At 39.0% G+C, this 18,765-nt stretch overlaps 1 non-coding gene across 1 annotated transcript; it reads right to left on the reverse strand.

Annotated features, from left to right (window-relative positions):
- Positions 1 to 7,530: 7,530 nt before the first annotated feature.
- LOC127683785 (U6 spliceosomal RNA) lies at positions 7,531 to 7,637 on the reverse strand. The gene has a single exon (XR_007977590.1). It is a non-coding gene; the product is annotated as a U6 spliceosomal RNA (small nuclear RNA).
- Between the last annotated feature and the right edge of the window lie 11,128 nt (positions 7,638 to 18,765).

Consider the following 18,765-nt stretch of genomic DNA (forward strand, 5'->3'; position numbering starts at 1 on the left):
ATTTCACCTTGATGGATTAATAAGAAAATCGTAATTCAGCCCCAGTAACTTCTTTCTGGAAGGACTCTGGCATATTGATATTCCAGATACTTCCCGTGGAACTTTTCCAAACTTAAATGCTTTATTTAAAAAGTCCTTTTAGCTGTATGTCTTTACCCCGCCCCCCCCCCCCCGATAAATAATGCATCCTGTTTGGAGTTTTTCTTGCTAGCTGTGGATACTCTTGGGTTTCTTTACAATTGGAAGCCAGAATGTGTAAATCAGATAACATGACTTCTTCTGTGGTGTGGGTGCCTTAAAAGACAAAAACAGAAAAGGTGTTATTTGAGTTAAGAAAATTCCCCAGGAAAACATTTTTTTTTTCCTGGAAAAGAGTTGGTAAAAGAAGAATCACCTATTTTCTTTGAAAATCTGAAGGAAAATCTTTGTTGTTTTTAGGGAAGGAGTCAGTAAATATCGCTATTCTTTTCTAGAGCACTGACTTGTATGCATTTTTTCAAGTCATAAAAAGTAACTTGAAATCATGAATATAAGGTGAATATGCATTTTCAGAAGTATCTTAATACTTACAGAGTAACATGTCATGGTTCCCAGACTTCATCATAGTTGGGGTTAGTAGACCTTGAAAATTCCTATCACATATGATTTCATAGCTTATACTCATTCTTTAAATACATACTTTTGAATGTCTGATGCTATTATAGATATACCATAACCTTTTGATAAGATCAGGTTAAGTTTTCTGAGTTCATTGGTAAGGGATATTATTTTAACAAAGGTGCAATCATGTCTCCACCAATGAAGGCAAAGTTGGCATGTATTGAGATTTAGAAGTTTGACTTGTGGGTCTGTGAGGACTGGGAAATGAGGGATGCCTGGTGAAAATTGAGTAACACTTTACTTTAAATTGGTTGGAAAAGTGAGAAGATTACTGTGGTGCGAGATTCAAAACTCTTTGTGAATTGACTGCCCACACTTTCTGTTGCAGAGTCTTCCTGGAATTTAATAGAATAAGCATTCAAGTTATGGGTTTAGACAAGAGTTTCCTGGATTGGGCAAGCCATGCTAGTAAAGGCAAAAGGCGAGTAACGTCATGCTCCCTCTGTGGGGAGTGTGGAGAGGGAACGTTTGAGACTTTGGGTACATCATCTACCAGAAGGAAAACGGAAAAGAACATTGTGCGTTTATAAAGCTTACATTCCAACAATTTTAATCAGCATCAGATTATGAGGAAAAACTGTGCCTGCTACTGTTTTCTTCTTTGATGGTTAAAAGTTAGACATATTTCTTTATTCTATGATTCAAAAATGGCTTTTAAATGTTTTCTACATATCTGGTCTTACTATAGGTGTGTCAGTAAGTTCTGGCCTCAGGAATTGTTATATCTTATAGGGGAGAATGATTTAGAATTTTTTTTTTTTACGTGAGCTAACAAGTGATTCCTAAGACAGTTTTATTTATCTGGTACAGATCAATTTTTGGAAAGCAGAGTATCCTATTTAGACAGTGCTAAAAGACTACACACACACACACACACACACACACAGACACACACACAGACACACACACACACACATACACACACACACACACACACACACACACACACACACACACACGAATGAGTGGAAAGGTGAGTCTCAGTGTGCTTATAACCTGGTCCAAGATCATTAAATCTGTCTCATAGGAACTATGTGTCTGAATGCAACCCAAGGTCACTGTGTTTACTTGTTCAAATGACTAAGCATGAATAAACTGCAACTGTGTCTCCTTCTCACACCCCCTCCCTGTATTCAACACTCAGAAGCTGTTGAGTTCATAAGGTTGCTGCAGAAAATAAAAGGATGCATTGCTCACCCTAGGACATCTGTAGACTGGAACATGAGTTTAGCTGGTGAGCAATGGAGCTTACCAAGGGCGCCCACATTTTCCTGGAAGAGAAAAGTACAAGCCAAAGAGAATTATACAACTTAATTTGGCTTGCCTGAACCTAGCTTCCTTCCTCACTTTAGTTAACATAAAGGAACATTATCAAAATTATTATCCAGTACTTCCTACTATGGGGCCTATAGGTTCTGGTCAACTGCAGAAAGCTGCTATGTACTACATAACTCTACTATGGCACTGACAAGTAGCAACTCCTCTTTTTAAGAAATGTCACCCATCACCATGAAAGTCTAAAACTTAAGGCAACCCCTAAGATGGTTCAAAATCCAGAAGGCATAGAGAATAGATGAACTGAAAACATACCTCATCCTGTTCAAAGCAACCACATTCTCCTCCTTAGAGATACCCAAAATCTTAGAGTCTCATTATATTTTACTTTTATACAAGTAGATAACTGTACATATGGCTACATTCAAAGGTAAGAGAGTTAGGCTTCACCTTTTCAAGGAAGAAAACTATCAAAGAATTTGTGTATATATTTCAAAAACATGCTATGCTACAAATATCGTGCGGAATTAATAGTACCAAGTTTATACTCCAAACCTTACTGCTCTTCTTCACTTCTTACATTTGAAATATCTTTAAAATCATTCCAAATAAGCAGTATGATGAGACTTGCTACCTGATCAACCTGTGTTGCGTTAGCTATGCAATTTTTCTATAAGAAAAGACAGACCATAAATTGCTTAACCAACAACTTATAGATAGGCAGTTAAATTGCTTCTAAACCTTAATTTTTGGGTCAGTAAGATGCCTCAGCTGGTGAAGATATATATAGCCAAGTCTGACCATCTGAATTTCAGACCTATGACTCAGGTGGTAGAAAAGGAGAACTGTCTCCTGAAAGTTTTGCTATGACCTCTATACATGTACTATCAGATGTGTATCCATATAGATATGAACACACACGCACACATGCATGCACATGTGCACACAATGCGCCTGTACATGCACATGGGCAAAATAAATAAAATATAATAAAGCATAAATACTGCTCATAAATATTAATTTTTTAAATATAATCTTTTATGTTAAGTAAACTAAAGTAAAAATGTTGAATCAAAGAGTCTGCACATGAGTGGTTTTGTTCTGCATCACAAATTTTCTCTTCATAGAGAACACTCTGATTTACATTCCCAGCAGTTGCAGCAGGAAGAGTTACACATAGATGAAAAGATGTTTTCATTCCATCCTAGTTCAAAGGATCTGAAATTGCAGCCTTTATCCTCATCCATAATGACAATGGAAAGAAACAAGAGATGACAAATTACCTCCATACATCTTTCTGTCATAAGCAGAACCTAGACTTGGACTGTGTGAGGCTATCATCTGGAAGAAGATGGCAAAGATGAACGAATCTTCCAGAGCTAGATGCAAGCTTGGCCCTAGTCCTGGCTAGTGAAATCACGGAAAGGCATCACCAATCCCCACATACTGTCTATCTCACCAGCGTAAGAACAACAGAAAAGATTTTGACTGTAGCAGAGATGAACATGCAAGCATACATTGACCCCTGCACTTCAGAGACGTCCACTGTGTCCCTGTTAAGTACCTACCAATATATATCTTCGGGAATCTTACAGCAAAACTATAATATCTGGAGACCAGAGCTAGAGACAGTTCAAATTACAGCCCTGCCTGGTTTAGAAAAGAAGAGATTAGAAAAATAAAGTCACTGAAGTTGACAAAAACTGAGGGATCCTGGTAGATGGAGACTGTTTCCTCCATCCTGGAAATCTTATATTACAGTCATTAGGAATAGCGGCTTTTACTTAGAGGTTGTTCTCATGTATCTGAGGCTATGGTTTCTTCATCAGTGAAATGCAGTTAATGGAAGCAACTCCCAAGTTAAGGTCAAGATCCAGTAACAGCACTTAGAATCATGATTTGCACATAAACTAGCCATGAGCATTTTTTAAATGTAATTTTCATATTAAGCCATTAGTATAGTATTAATATATTTAGCATCAACACACTGTATAATTTCATATTTTAATAATATTGTTAGGTTAATTAATATTAAAATACTCCTATAAATATTATTTTGTATTATTCCTAACTTTTTACCAGTTGTATTAATTATTCTCTGATGCATAAAAATGTACTGCCAAACTAGTTTAAAACAGTATTTATTATGTCATCTTCTACAAGTCAGAGGTCTGGGCATATCCCAGGGTACTGTACCAAAGTGCCTGACAAGGTCTGAAACTGGTCTTTGCAGCAGCGTTACACCACTGTTGCTTTGCTTGTATTTGTTAGAAATAATTTCCAAATTCTTAGGTTTCAACTTCCAAGGCAGGGAACATCTAAGAAGGGAACACCAAACGGGATGAGTGACTGCAATAGTTTTGAAGTAGATTCTTGTTGTTTGCATAAAAAGGTAAATGAGATATTTACTTAATTTTAAACTAGATTATACAGGTTAAAGATTATATTATACCTTGAAAACAAATATCTCACTTATTTGATTTTATTTACATTAAGAGAATAAGGTTGAAGATAGCAGTAAACTAAAGCATGTTTGAAAATATTAAGATGTATAAAGAATATGGTGAAGGTGACTAATTAGCTATACATAGCAATTGCAGTAATATTGCAACACTATTTAAATTGTACAAACAATTCTGTCCTGGGAATTCAATGATTTGGTTGATTGCCAGCTTGATGGAGTGGACAATTTGTTGGAAACAAACAAAAGCATTTTCTAAAAATCCCCAAAATGCTTTTGATAAAGAACCACAAGTTGTAATGTGACTAGCCGCCTTGTGTTCACTATATTGCATTTTTTTTCACCTTTGTAAAATCATCATTAAGGGCAGTGGGCACAGTAAGTACTGCAGGGTTGCATAAATTGAGGATTAGTGATCCAATGCCTTAAAGCATGCCAGGAACCCAAATCCTCAAATAAGAGTCAACCCATTAATTATATTTTGTTTACTAAGCTAAAAAGTAGATCTCAGACATGTTTCAACAAGGGAACAACTAAAAGAGCATTTTGCTCAGACCTCATTTTGTAAAATCCAATTATCTGCGACAATGCTTTGAACAGTCTCACTTTATTGAGATAAAGGCTCCTTGAAAAAAAGAAAACCCTACTTCACAGAAGCCAGATAACTCAACCAAAGCATGCAAATGAGTACCAGACATATTAAAGGACATATTTCTTATTTTCATATGAAAATAAGAATGCAGACAGAAAGAACTGCTTCATCTAATGTGTTAATGCATATGCATTGTGACTTTTAACTTCCTGTTTTGCTTTGATTTATATTCATCCTCCACATTTCTGAAAGTTCAGAAACTCTGTGACAGGTGCAATGTCAAAGCGCATGAACAGACCTTAGTTGAGCCACAAATGTATCTTACGAGTAGAGTCAGAGCAAATGGTGTTCCCCAGGTGCCACAGAAGGGAAAGAAAAGTGACTTAGGAAACACAGGCAGTCCCTAGTCAAAGGTGAGCGAGTGGGTGGGTGGGTGGGCGGCAGCTCTGCGCCTGCAGCTGACAGGGCAGAGGAAGAAGCAGGGGACGCATCAGCCATAAGAGCAGGACTCTGCTCCCAAAGGATTGTTTCACAGTTTAAGATTTATGACTCAGCCAAGCCTTGGTCTCTAAGAAACGTAACCTGCATGTTAGCAATTCACAAGACACCCCAGGCTTGGAGGGTAGAGGGCTGGAAATATGATTCTAAAGGGAAAAAAAAGTGAGATCTCACTCAGAATGGGACCTTGATAAACACAAGGTCTGTAACTGAAATTACTGAAGACCCAGCAGATAGAATGCATTAATCCAGATAAGGCAGCATGGCTTGGTGTGGGGAGATGAGACAACTAGAAGGGGAAGACTGTCCTTGAAGAGTGATTACTGGTACACAGAGCCACGTGACAGACCTCCCAACATGTCCTTATGGAGTGTCACCATCTTCACAGAAGAAATTAGTTCCAGACCTGGAGGCATTCCGTTCATCCTCCTTCCTGAATACTTTGTGATTAACTCTGGGAGAAAATAAGTAGGATAAAAGCATTGCAATCCCCTTTCCTAGAATTTGCTTTCTACATTTTGGTGGGCAAGGACTAGAGTCCACATAGAAAAATCCACTGATTCAGGAAATGAAAGAATTGGGGTGGAATTCATTTGATAGACTGCATTTAGCTACTTGTACATGATCTGCCCACACAGACTCTGTAATGTTATCTGCTACAAGCAAAGTGCACTTCTCCCACAATACAGTGATTACAGAGTTCTGGAAATAAACTAGGGGAAAAGAAAGAAAGGAAAGGAAAAAGGAAACTAAACTTCACAGAAATCACAAATAAGATTGCACGTGTGCAAACTTGTAATGGAGCTTTTATTTTTATTTAATTTATGTACTGTAGGTATACTGATGTTTTGCCTGCTTACTCCTCTGTCCGCCATATGCATGCAGTGCCCACAGAGACCAGAGAGGGCGTCTCAGATCCCCTACTTGCTCGTGAGGTGCAATGTAATTGTAGAAAATTGCATGTGATACCCTGGAGGAGCAGCAAGAGTTCATAACCATTGAGTCACTTCTGCAGCCCATGATGAATTACTTGAAGTTTAACATTATAAGGTAGCATTGCTATATCTGAATGTGAGCATTGCTAGACCTCATCCCTGAGTCAGGTGAAATTAATGCATGAGTGCTTGTCCATATTTCATTTAATGGTCAAGAACAGAAGATCAATGCAAAGGCAAAGATAAAGGAAATGGGTTTTTTGTTGTTGTTGTTTTTATTTTCAAATGAAGGGAGCATAGAAAGATAATGAAGGAGACTCAGGGTGAATGCACCATGAAGCAAAGACAAAGTGTGGTCACCATGCAAGCAGGGTGTGTTTCACTCAGGAAAGAGGTAGAGTGAGACAGGCTCTTGTGGAGCTTGTGTTCAGCTCCCGCAAGATATGGTGTGAGTAACTGAAGTTTATAACAGTGATGATCTAATGATGGCCCCACAGTGCAGTGTACCTCCAAGAAGAGCTGATAGGTGCTGGACCATGGGGAATCAAGTTTTAGTATGGATCCTCACATTTTTTGTTGTTGTTGTTGTTTATTTTTCTATATTCTTACTTTACATTCTGAATGCTTTCCCCTTTCTTGGTTTCCCCCTCCTCATCAGTCTCATAAGCCCTTTTCCCTCCGCCCATTTCCCAATCACCCCCCTCCCATTTCCCTGTCCTGGTACTCCCCTACAATGCTGGATCAACTCTTTACACAACCAGGGCCCTCTCTTTCCCTCTTCTTGGGTATCATTTGATTTGCTAACTGTGTCTTGAGAATTCGGAGGTTCTGGGCTAATTAGTATCCACTTATCAGTGACTGCATTCCATGTGTGTTCTTTTGTGAATGAGTTACCTCACTTAGGATGATATTTTCCAATTCCAACCATTTGCCTAAGAATTTCATGAATTCATTGTTTTTAATTGCTGAGTAGTACTCCATTGTGTAAATATACCACATTTTCTGTATCCATTCCTCCATTGAGGGGCATCTGGGTTCTTTCCAGCTTCTGACTATTATAAATAAGACTACTATGAACATAGTGGGGCATGTGTCCTGATTGCATGCCTAAAAATATGGAACGCTTCATGAATTTGCATGTCATCCTTGTGCAGGGGCCATGCTAATCTTCTCTGTATCGTTCCAATTTTAGTATATGTGCTGCCAAAGTGAGCACGGATACTCACATTGTAAAGAAAGCTCAGTTTTCTGCTTAAATTTACAAGCAACTTTTTTGTTGAGATCATTTCCAATATTCTTTGTATGACCTGGATTTCTTTCTATGTTTTCAAAGCCCCTTAAAAGAAATAAGGTGTTGGCCATTTTGCATAGCAATGTCTTACATGTTTGCAAGTTTCTTTGAGCAGAGACATATATATTGTTATTCTCTCACTTCTATCCCCATGATGCCAATCACTAAGTACAGAGGAATTCCTGAAAACTAGTAACTGTATTTTAGTTGAAGAAACTAGTCATTCTGTTTTCATGGTAAAGTGGTTAGATAGAGATGCAGGACCTTAGAGCATGAAACAGATATAAGAGTACTTTTTCTTCTAGGTATAAAGCAGGCCTGATCCTGGTGGAAACTAAGTCTCTGTCCTGAGCTAACGGGGGCCAGTGCTGCTGTAATGACCAGGCTATTGAGACGAGCAAGCTGGCCACAGATTTTAGTTGAACATCTAGGATGGCTAACAGTTGGTAATATTCCATGGGACATGGACACAACTTTGAGAGATTTTATTTCAGAGCATCCTGGATTTGTGCTAGATGGGTTAAGGGCAACCTACTCTGTTCGGTAATTCCTGAAGTACAGTGCAGAATTGTCTTATGAAAGAGCTCAAAGACTATCACTGCTTGAATTTTTGGGAGTAAGCGGAAGGGGGATAAGGCACAATCATGTCGTCAAGAAACAAATATTAGTACCCATCAGCAGAGGATTAAGCTCACAGTATATTACAGTCATAGATAATACATTTTTCTTTCATTCGTTCTTTTAAAATTTTAAAAATTTTTCATTTTATATGCCTCTCACTGTCCCCAGTCACCGGTTCCGGTTCCAACAATCCTTTCCCCCCATCTCCCTCCCCTTCTCTGAAAGGATGCTACCCCAATTCTCCTATCCTTGCATTAGATAATGCATTTTAATGATTAACCTGTTTACATAATGAACTCAGTGTTACCTGATTCAAAAATGAGGAGACAGTCAACTAAAGGGACAGACACAAGACACCAAGTCTCTTAATCACTCACCTATCAGGTATAAATCAGTTTCACTGATAATTCAATTGAAGATTCTAGTGAGTAAAATATATTACTATAGTTCATGGTGAGTTATTTCTACTGGAACAAAATTAGGGCCCAGAGAGCATCTGTGTCTGGCTATCTCATGAAAATTGTTCTTTGAGGGCTCAAGGTTTATTTGACACCAGAGAGGATGTATCAGATATCCAAAAATGAATGAAAGGGTATCTGGGGCGACCCAGAACAACAAAGAGGCCTGCTTCAAGGCATTTGCGAAAGAGGGGAGGAAGAGAAGAGGGTCAGTAGGGGACATAGAGGAGTGTGGAGGAAAGACCTCTTTGGTACATTCACTGAAAGGGCAGAGAGCCTTTGATGCCTAAGGTCTCTAAGCTCCTTGGAACCTGTCTTTACTTTGCAAACTAAGAGGCTATTTGCCTCTCCCTGTAACACCAGGGAACCCAGAATCAACTATGACAAACAGTCTACCTAAGAAAATGAGTTACCAAGTCTCTGGGTGTGAGAAGATCCTGAAATTCAGGACCCCAGGTAGCCACAGATTTACAGATATGTTCCCAGTAGGGTGCCTGCTAGTGTCTGCAGGAAGGCAGAGAGATGTGGTTTAATTAGTGTTAGAATACAAAGTCCATTTGTCAATTCTTGATCTTAGAGCATAAGCTATTGGTATTCTGTTCAGGAACCTTTCCTCTGTGCCCATGTCCTCAAGGGTCTTCCCCAGTTTCTTTTCTATTAGTTTCAGTGTGTCTGGTTTTACGTGGAGGTCCTTGATCCACTTGGAGTTGACCTTAGTACAAGGAGATAAGAATGGATCGATTCGCATTCTTCTGCATGCTGACCTCCAGTTGAACCAGCATCATTTGTTGAAAAGGCTATCTTTTTTCCACTGGATGGTTTTAGTTCCTTTTTCTGAAGATCAAGTGACCAAAGGTGTGTGGGTTCATTTCTGGGTCTTCAATTCTATTCCATTGATCTACCTGCCTGTCACTGTACCAATACCATGCAGTTTTTAACACAATTGCTCTGTAGTACTGCTTGAGGTCTGGGATACTGATTCCCCAAGAAGATCTTTTACTGTTGAGAATAGTTTTAGCTATACTGGTTTTTTGTTGTTGTTGTTGTTGTTGTTGTTGTTATTCCAGATGAATTTGAGAATCGCTCTTTCTAACTCTATAAAGAACTGAGTTGGGATTTTGATGGGAGTTTCTGTAAGGCAAAGGACACTGTCAAAAGGACAAAATGGCAACCAACAAATTGAGAAAAGATCTTCACCAACCCTATATCCAACAGAGGGCTAATATCCAATATATACAAAGACCCCAAGAAGGTAGACACAAGAGAGCCAAATAACCCTATTAAAATGGGGTACAGAGCTAAACAAAGAATTTTCACCTGAAGAATTTCAAATGGCTGAGAAGCACCTTAAGAAATGTTCAACATTATTAATCATTAGGGAAATGCAAGTCAAAATGACCCTGAGATTTCACCTCACACCAGTCAGAATGGCTAAAATTAAAAACTCAGGAGATTAAAAAAATAAATAAATAAAATAAAAAAAACCCTCAGGAGATAGCAGGTGCTGGAATACTCCTCCATTGCTGGTGGAATTGCAAGCTGGTACAACCACTCTGGAACCAGTCTGGTGATTCCTCAGAAAAGTGGGCATGACACTTCCGGAGGACCCTGCTATACCACTCCTGGGCATATACCCAGAGGATTCCCCAGCATGCAATAAAGACACATGCTCCATTATGTTCATAGCAGCCTTATTTATAATAGCCAGAAGCTGGAAAGAACCCAGATGTCCCTCAATGGAGGAATGGATACAGAAAATGTGGTATTTTTGCACAATGGAATACTACACAGCAATTAAAAACAATGAATTCATGAAATTCTTAGGCAAATGGTTGGAACTGGAAAATATCATCCCAAGTGAGGTAACCCAATCATAAAAGAATACACATGGAATATAGTCACTGATAAGTGGATATTAATTAGCCCAGAAACTCTGAATACTCAAGACACAATTAACATGAATCATTCCCAAGAAGAAGGAAGGAGAGGGCCCTGGTCCTGGAAAGACTTTAAGTAGCATTGTAGGGGGATACCAAGACAGGGAAATGGGAGGGGGATGATTGGGGAACAGGCGGAAGGAAGAGGGCTTAAGTGTGACAGGGACGGGGACATGACTTTCATGGAGGCAGCAAGCTGTTTCCTAATTGGATGTGAGGCATGCCTACTACTGTAAGCCTTGTGCTGAACCCATGTGTGAAGAAGTCTTAGATCCTGGAGGAGAACCTAATCCTACGGGAATACTGGAGTGTCTTTGAGAATGATGGAGCCTTTCTCTTCCCAGGGAGATAAGAGTCGAGGAAAACTAAATGGACAGCCTGAGCCAGGAGTTCTCAGATTATTGTCTTATAAATTTGAAGGATGAGAAAATGCACTCAACGCTTGAGAGACTTGAGGCCCCAGAGAGTGGGGATGCCTAGCAGGGTTGGGGCGGGAGAACATCCTCTTGTATCTGGAGGAGGAGAAACGGGGTAAGGAACGGTCAGAGGGTCGATGGACCTGGAGAGGGATAACAACTGGAATGTAAAAAAAAAAGAGTAAAGGTAATTTAAATAAATAAATAAATAAATAAATAAATAAATAAATAAATAAATAAATTTGAAGGACGTAATTCACAGATCCAAAGAGGTAGGTTTTAGAGAGAAGCTTATTAAAAGATTTATGAGTGAAAACAGAGCTCTTATATACCAGAATGGGTTTCACAAATCAAGCTAATTATCTGAAACCTTTGTAAAGGATTATGACAGAAACGAGAGTGAAGTTGGTATTCTCGTGCCTCACCTCATTTCAGGTCACCTAGGCATGTACAAACTTTTGGCAGAGATGCTCATTTAGAATTCAACACATGAAAGCAACCAGAGACTAAGAAATACTGTAGTGCCAGTTGTGGTAAACCATGGATCCTGAAGGAGAACCTAATGCTACCACCTTCTAAAACTAATATGATTTTAACTACATTTAAAATAATCAAAGATAAGTATAGCTCTCACTCCAACAACAACAAGAAGCTTCTTTTTGCAATAAGAGATAATTACAGAAAGCCACAACTTCTCAAAATGCAAAGCAAGTGATCATGGGACAGCTTCAATTGAAGTATCTACAGCAGAACTAATGAATCTAAGGCTCAGTGGAAAATCATACGAGAGAAAAAAAGATTGCAAAATCCAGAGGACTAGGAAGTCTGCTACAAAAATATGCCTTTTAGATATGACAGGGAAGCTACACCCATAAAATCTCAATAACATGGCTACCTAAACAAGATCTTAGAAATTCCCAGAGTTGTCATCCTAACACTTGGAAGACATTTCATGAAGTCCACCCTGAGAGGAAGAGCTGCAAACAATAAACAATTACTGAGAGAGGGAGAAATATTCTCTCCCAGAACGAGCTTCTTGTTTGGTTATGCAGTGCCATCTGGCCAGCCCTAGAAATATATGTATGCAGACAACAGTGAATGAACTAAGTAAATTACATTTAAATATTTATTTGTTTGTAGGTAACAACAAGGGTTCAAAGAAGAAGAAACCATGAATTTGAGAAGTGTGGTGGACATGGGAGCAAGAAATAAGAGGGAGGAGAGGCAGAGATAATACTGTCAATATATTTTCACTGAAAAGAAAAGCAAACAAACAACAAAAAGCAGGACTATTTTTGACCTGATAGGTCAAGAATATTTTGCCTCTAGGAAGGAGGTTCTGAAAACTGCTGCTTTGGGGCCTCTGCCGTATACGACTAGTTTTTACCTCCCATTCTCATAACTAAGAAGACTTCCTAACTGAACTGAGATAGCATCAAACTACCCCAGCATATCTGTGTTTCTATACAGAGACAAATGCCTCTGTTAGCCTCAAAGAAGCCTCTCCTTGTAGAGAATATAGATAAATGCAAAGATCCATGGCTGTACCACTGTACCAGATGTTCAGAATGAAAGCAAAGAGGTCAGTTCAGCACCTTTAGAAAATTCCACCAGGCCCCTTCCCTCTGGAAGGGAGAGGCTAATTGCATTCCTTAGGCCACAATGGGGACCAACCATTGACACCTGCAGATGAAGGATGCCCACAGCATATAGACATGTTCCTCAGGGGGACTGACCAACTGTTGGCCACCAGCAGATAAGGGAAGCACTTGCTATATCATTGCCTAAGGACCAATCAGTTTAAAAGTCACACTGTTCTGCCAATCACATTTTGCCTAGTTGCTGATGCCCTATTGTGCCCCTGGAAACTGTATGAAAACTGTATAAAGAACAGGCCCCCCAGGGTCTCTGCCAGCAGGTTGGAACAATAAATTCCTCTTACAAAAGCACTGATCCCCAGCTCCAAGTTGTTCACTTGGGGGTCCCCACTAGCCAAGTCTCATTAGAATCTTATAAGACATTTGTTTCACCCTCTTAAATCCCAAGGAACACTAAGGAAATGGAAGAAGAAAACATTGTCATTGTAATTTTAAATATGATGTCATTGCTTTTTTTCACCATAAGCAGAATATTCTGTTTCTATATACCAACTTCCCTACTCTTTTACTCAGATCTTTCATCCAACGTTCTTATTTTCTTCTTTTCCAGTCCTGTTTTAGTTAATGTAACCAAGAATAGTTCCTGAAAAATAATACATTTTTTTCTTTTTTAAACTATATTGGCCTTTTTCCTCCTTAGTGTTTGTCACAGGTGATTATCATGCTTTTTTTCCCACAAGGCCAATTCTTATTTTTCCCAAATATTCAGTATATTAAAAACATCCATTAATCTCCTGATTAGTGGAACTGTTTTATGCCCTGTTTCTTCATGAGAATGAACATTGTAAGAAGCCGCTCTATGTCATCTCTTGTTGTGAGTTTTCTAAGCTTCGGTGTTTGTTCTTTTTAGTATCTGACTCACTGAGGTCTCTGCTTCTTTACTTCTAAAATGTTCTAATAAGTTAATGTCTTCCTAATTCTAAAGCCATATGGATTTCCTTTTTAAAAGGGAAGTTTATTTTAAGAACAAAATCAAGTAGATATAATTTACACATTTATTTATGTAAATGGAGCACAAGAATGTGCAGAAACAAAGGATGACTCATGTCCAGGATCCTGTTAAGTCTTTTGTCTGAAGCACATAAACATGGGTTCTCTCAGTCCAGTGAAGTCCCCAGGCCCTGAGACTTCTCTTGCTTCATGTTTTAAAAAAGGTACTGAACACAATGACTACAGCAGAATGATTTATACTTGTCAATATTTATATATATTCTGCTTCCAAGTCAGCAAAAATTATATTTATACTTATTTGGAACATTGACTAGCCTATACATGTAAGCCAAACTACAAAAGTAAACTTTAAGTGCTTGAAGAAAATCAAGATTTTTTTTTTTTAGGTAAAACAATTTAATACAATGAACACATTCTATAAGACTACTTGCAAATTAGTTAGAATGGGGAGTTTCTTTGTCAGCAAATATGCTTTATGGCTTCAATGTTTCTAATTATGGAAGAGTTCTATCACTAACCAGGTGGGCTTTTATTGATTTGCTGTTGAAACTGCCTAGGTTTTAAGACAACTGAAGGAGCCAGCTTTTTCCAGCTTTGTGTAACAGTAGTTACAGAAATAATTAATTAATCTCAGCTTCAGATTCACTACCCGCCTCAACGATCTACATTCCCCAACGAAAGAGATACACGCAGCCGTTTTATTTTGACATGCCTTTCACACCTCAATAGCCCAGCCACTGCCTAACGTCCATGAGGTAGATCCTGAGTTATTATTAACTAATTTTACATTGTGTCTTGGCTCTGGACCCAGAGGTCTGCCCGACTGGGCTGTGCTCTTCTGAGTCCTTCACATGACAGCTATACCTCTCTGTCCTGCACTGTGCTCAGGTGTAGCATCTCTCCTTTCTTCCATACTATCCCAGCATGGCAGATCCCCTGCCTCCTTTCTCATGGTCTCTAGGCCAGGAAACCTAACCCCCACCACCATGTCTCTTTTCCCCAGTTATTAGCCTCTGGCATCTCTATTTACTAATAGGAATTAACAGGGGGCAGGGTCACACAGTGTCTTATGTGGGAACTCTCTCCTGCAAATAATTTTGGGGACTCAACATTAGAATATAAGCAGCATTAGACCAAACCCACTGCAGTGGTCTCAAATTGTTTGAAGAAATGACATTGGAATCATATAAAATCCCTCTTTGAAAGAATTGTGTATCCTTCAGCACATGGCTTAATCCTTCTGAGATTCAGTCTCCTTATTTGAACAGCAGCAGGACAATAGGATCACTATTCACACATATGATCACTAATCTCCTATGTGCTGTTACTTGCCCACGTGTCTGATTTTCAAGAAAGTATCAAAGAAATATTCACCAAGGTGTCACCAAGCTTTCACAACCAAAGTCTAACATACCCTAACAAATGCCAGGGGAACCCAAAGATCCTTAATATTTTGCCCTTTTGAAAAACCATCAGAATCTTTTCACAGACTTCCATTATCTTGCTCCTTCTGATTCCTTTAAGAAACACTAAGGATTCATCATATTCCTTAAAGCATTTATTTTTATTTATTTTTACTTCTTAAGTTTTTACTTCTAGTCAGGCATCATGACAGGTCTCTAATCCCAGGACTTGGAAGACCTAGGCTGTATGTAGAGAGCCTGAGTAAAGGGAAGGAAGGAAAGAAGGAAGGAAGGAAGGAAGGAAGGAAGGAAGGAAGGAAGGAAGGAAGAAGAGAAGGAACAAAGGAAAAAGGAAAGAAGGAATGAATGAAGGAAGGAAGGGCAAATATAGCTTGTTCGGTCACACACATGTGTGTTCAATGTAAAAGGGCCTGCATTTGAAACTTACAATTCTGAAATCCTAAGAACAGGGTTGAATTGTCTACAAACTCATCATCCTAAGTGCGGGGCACTCTCTTTCTACATAAAACGCAGATCCCATAAACAGCAAAGTTGTGGCTTTAAAAAAAAAAAACATTTAAAAGAGTGGTTGTTTTCTTCCCACCACTTCAGCTAAACAGACAAATTAATGTTAAATCTTAATAAATAGCTTTGATAATTTAAAGTATTTGGAAACTAAATAAATCCCCACTCTGAATTTTAAAAGGCTCTGTATTACATTAGATGTTTGCCATGTACTAATTCTTTACTGCTATGCTTAAACAAGAAAGTCAGAGATAATCCATCTCTCTGAATTTTTACCTGGTCTTTCCTTAAGGGAAGTATACTCAATTAGAAACTGATTCTCTTTTGCCCTGTGGACTAACATCCACATAATATGTGTTTGCACTATAACTTTTGTTTCTCCCTTAGATAAAAAGCAAAGAATGTGGAAATAATCCTCTGTACCAACTTCTGTTAAGAAAATCCCCAGCATCCACAACAATTGCACTCAATAGGAGAAAACAGGAAGATGTTTCTTTTAATAGAAAACACTAGACTTCTCTGAGCCTAATGCTGAGAGTGGTCCTTAGACAGCCTCCAGTGGGTCAGTAACCTTGAAGCAACCACCTTACAAAAATTACAAATGGGACCTCATAAAATTACAAAGTTTCTGTAAGGCAAAGGATGCTGTCAGTAGGACAAAATGGCAAACAACAAATTGGGAAAAGATCTTTACCAACCCTACATCCTACAGAGGGCTAATATCCAATATATACAAAAAACTCAAGAAGTTAGACTCCAGAGAGCCAAATAATCCTATTAAAAATGGGGTACAGAGCTAAACAAAGAATTCTCAACTGAGGAATATGAATGGCTGAGAAGCATTTAAAGAGATGTTCAACACCCTTAGTCACCAGGGAAATGCAATCAAAACAACCCTGATATTCAACCTCATACCATTCAGAATGGTGAAGATCAAAAACTCAGTAGACAGCAGGTGCTGGAGAGGATGTGGATAAAGAGGAACACTCTTCCACTGCTGGTGGGATTGCAACCTGGTACAACCACTATGGAAATCAGTTTGGCAGTTCCTCGGAAAACAGGAGATTGTACTACCGGAGAACCCAGCTATACTATTCCTGGGCATATACCCAGAAGATTCTCCTATGTCGGAGACCAAACTGTGGAAAATCAGACCCTCAACAGCTCTCACTTTGAGATTCCACTGACCTTTAGGTTTACAGCTTAACCACCCCCTTCTTCACACAAGGCCGAGCACCTGGGGTTGTCTAGCAGAACCAGCATACCAGAATCGCTGCTGGATGCCACAGTCAACATCCATCCTGGATGACCTTTCCTCCTTCTGTGCTTTTAGCATTCCCCTCAGCCCCTCCCTACTTCTTCTTACGAGTGTTCAGAACCAGGCGTTTTGTTTTTCATTAAAGAGGCTTTGACAAGACCCCCCTTTGCTTGGCCTTGCTCCCTTTTCCCGCCCATTTCTCTCTTTCAAGCTTGGGTTTCCCTCAGCTCCCCAAATAACTAGGTCCCACGGGTCCGGACACTCTAACATGTAATAAAGACACATGCTCCACTATGTTCATAACAATCTTATTTATAATATCCAGAACCTAGAAAGAACCCAGATGTCCCTCAACAGAGGAATGAATACAGAAAATGTGGTACATTTACACAATGGAATACTGCTCAGCTATTAAAAACAATGAATTCATGAAATTCTTAGGCAAATGGATGGAACTAGAAAATATTATTCTGAGTGAGGTAACCCAATCACAAAAGAACACACATGGTATGCACTCACTGAAAAGTGGATATTAGCCCAGAAGTTTGGAATACCCAAGATTCAATTCACAGACAGAACAAAGCTCAAGCAGAGGATGGCCTTGTTGGTCATCAATGAGAGGAAAGACCCTTGGGCCTGAGAAGGCTAGATGCCCCAATATTGGGAAATGTCAGGACAGGGAAGAGGGAGTGGGTGGGTTGGTGAGTAGGGAGAGGGAGAGATGGGATAGGGTGTTTTTGGAGGGGAAACCAGAAAAGGGGATAACATTTGAAATGTAAATTAAGAAAATATCTAATAAAAAAAATTCTAGAGTCCAGGCCCTGGTGTCATTTGTCATCATTTAGTAACACAGAAGAGAAACACGCTAAAGCAAGTGCAAAATGTCTAAATATCTAAAGAGAAAATAACAGTGTATGCAGTATGGCTTGGGAATGTAATTTCCAAACAAAATTGTGAATTTATAAGCATGAATTTTTAAAAATGAAAAAAATGTATCAGTATCTATTTCTGTTCTTATACTGTTAAACAAAGATTCTTGTTCATTAGACCAGCCACCCAGACCAGTATTGTTTATGAAAAACAAGTAAAGGCATATTATTTTGCTCCGTTAGAGAGTGTTGGTCATGCTAAGAGTTGGAGTGAGTAGATTCCATATTTATAAAATTTGGTATATTCTAATTTAACCCTCAGAATTATTAACAAGACACAGAAAAGAACTGTTGTTTCTAAAGCCAAAAACACTATAAGTTTCACAGGTATTTATGGATTCTATGCCTCTCAGGTTATTCACATTAGTTTAACAAGTAGATTTACTCTGTACTTCAATAACATCCGACAGTCAAATTCTGAGGGTCCCTTTCATCTCTATTTGTCTCTGACAGTCTCCAGACATTTTCTGTGATGCTTCATTCCAGACCTGTGTTCCCCATGGAGGGCTCTGGATGCTATGATTCTGCACGTGCTGGTATATGCTGTCTGCTGATATCCTCAGTGCCAGTGTGTGTGTGTGTGTGTATGTGTGTGAGCATGCGTGTGTGTGTGTGTGTGTGTGTGTGTGTGTGTGTGTGTCTGACTGACTGACTGACTGACTGACTGACTGACTGACTGACTGATATGTTCATGTTTATGGGGAATAGTGCATGTATGTGTTGATTCATGTGTGTGTCTGTGTATGTGTATGCAGACATGTGTATGCACACGTACATTTGAAGGCTGGAGTATTTTTTCAGTTGTTTTCCATACTAATTTTTGAAACAGAGTCTCATACTGCATTTGGTGCTCACCAATAGCTAGACTGACAGCAAATACCAAAGGTCTTCCCCTAC

The sequence above is a fragment of the Apodemus sylvaticus genome, chromosome 4 (genome assembly GCF_947179515.1).
Source record: "Apodemus sylvaticus chromosome 4, mApoSyl1.1, whole genome shotgun sequence".
In the NCBI taxonomy this organism is placed as follows: Eukaryota; Metazoa; Chordata; class Mammalia; order Rodentia; family Muridae; genus Apodemus; species Apodemus sylvaticus.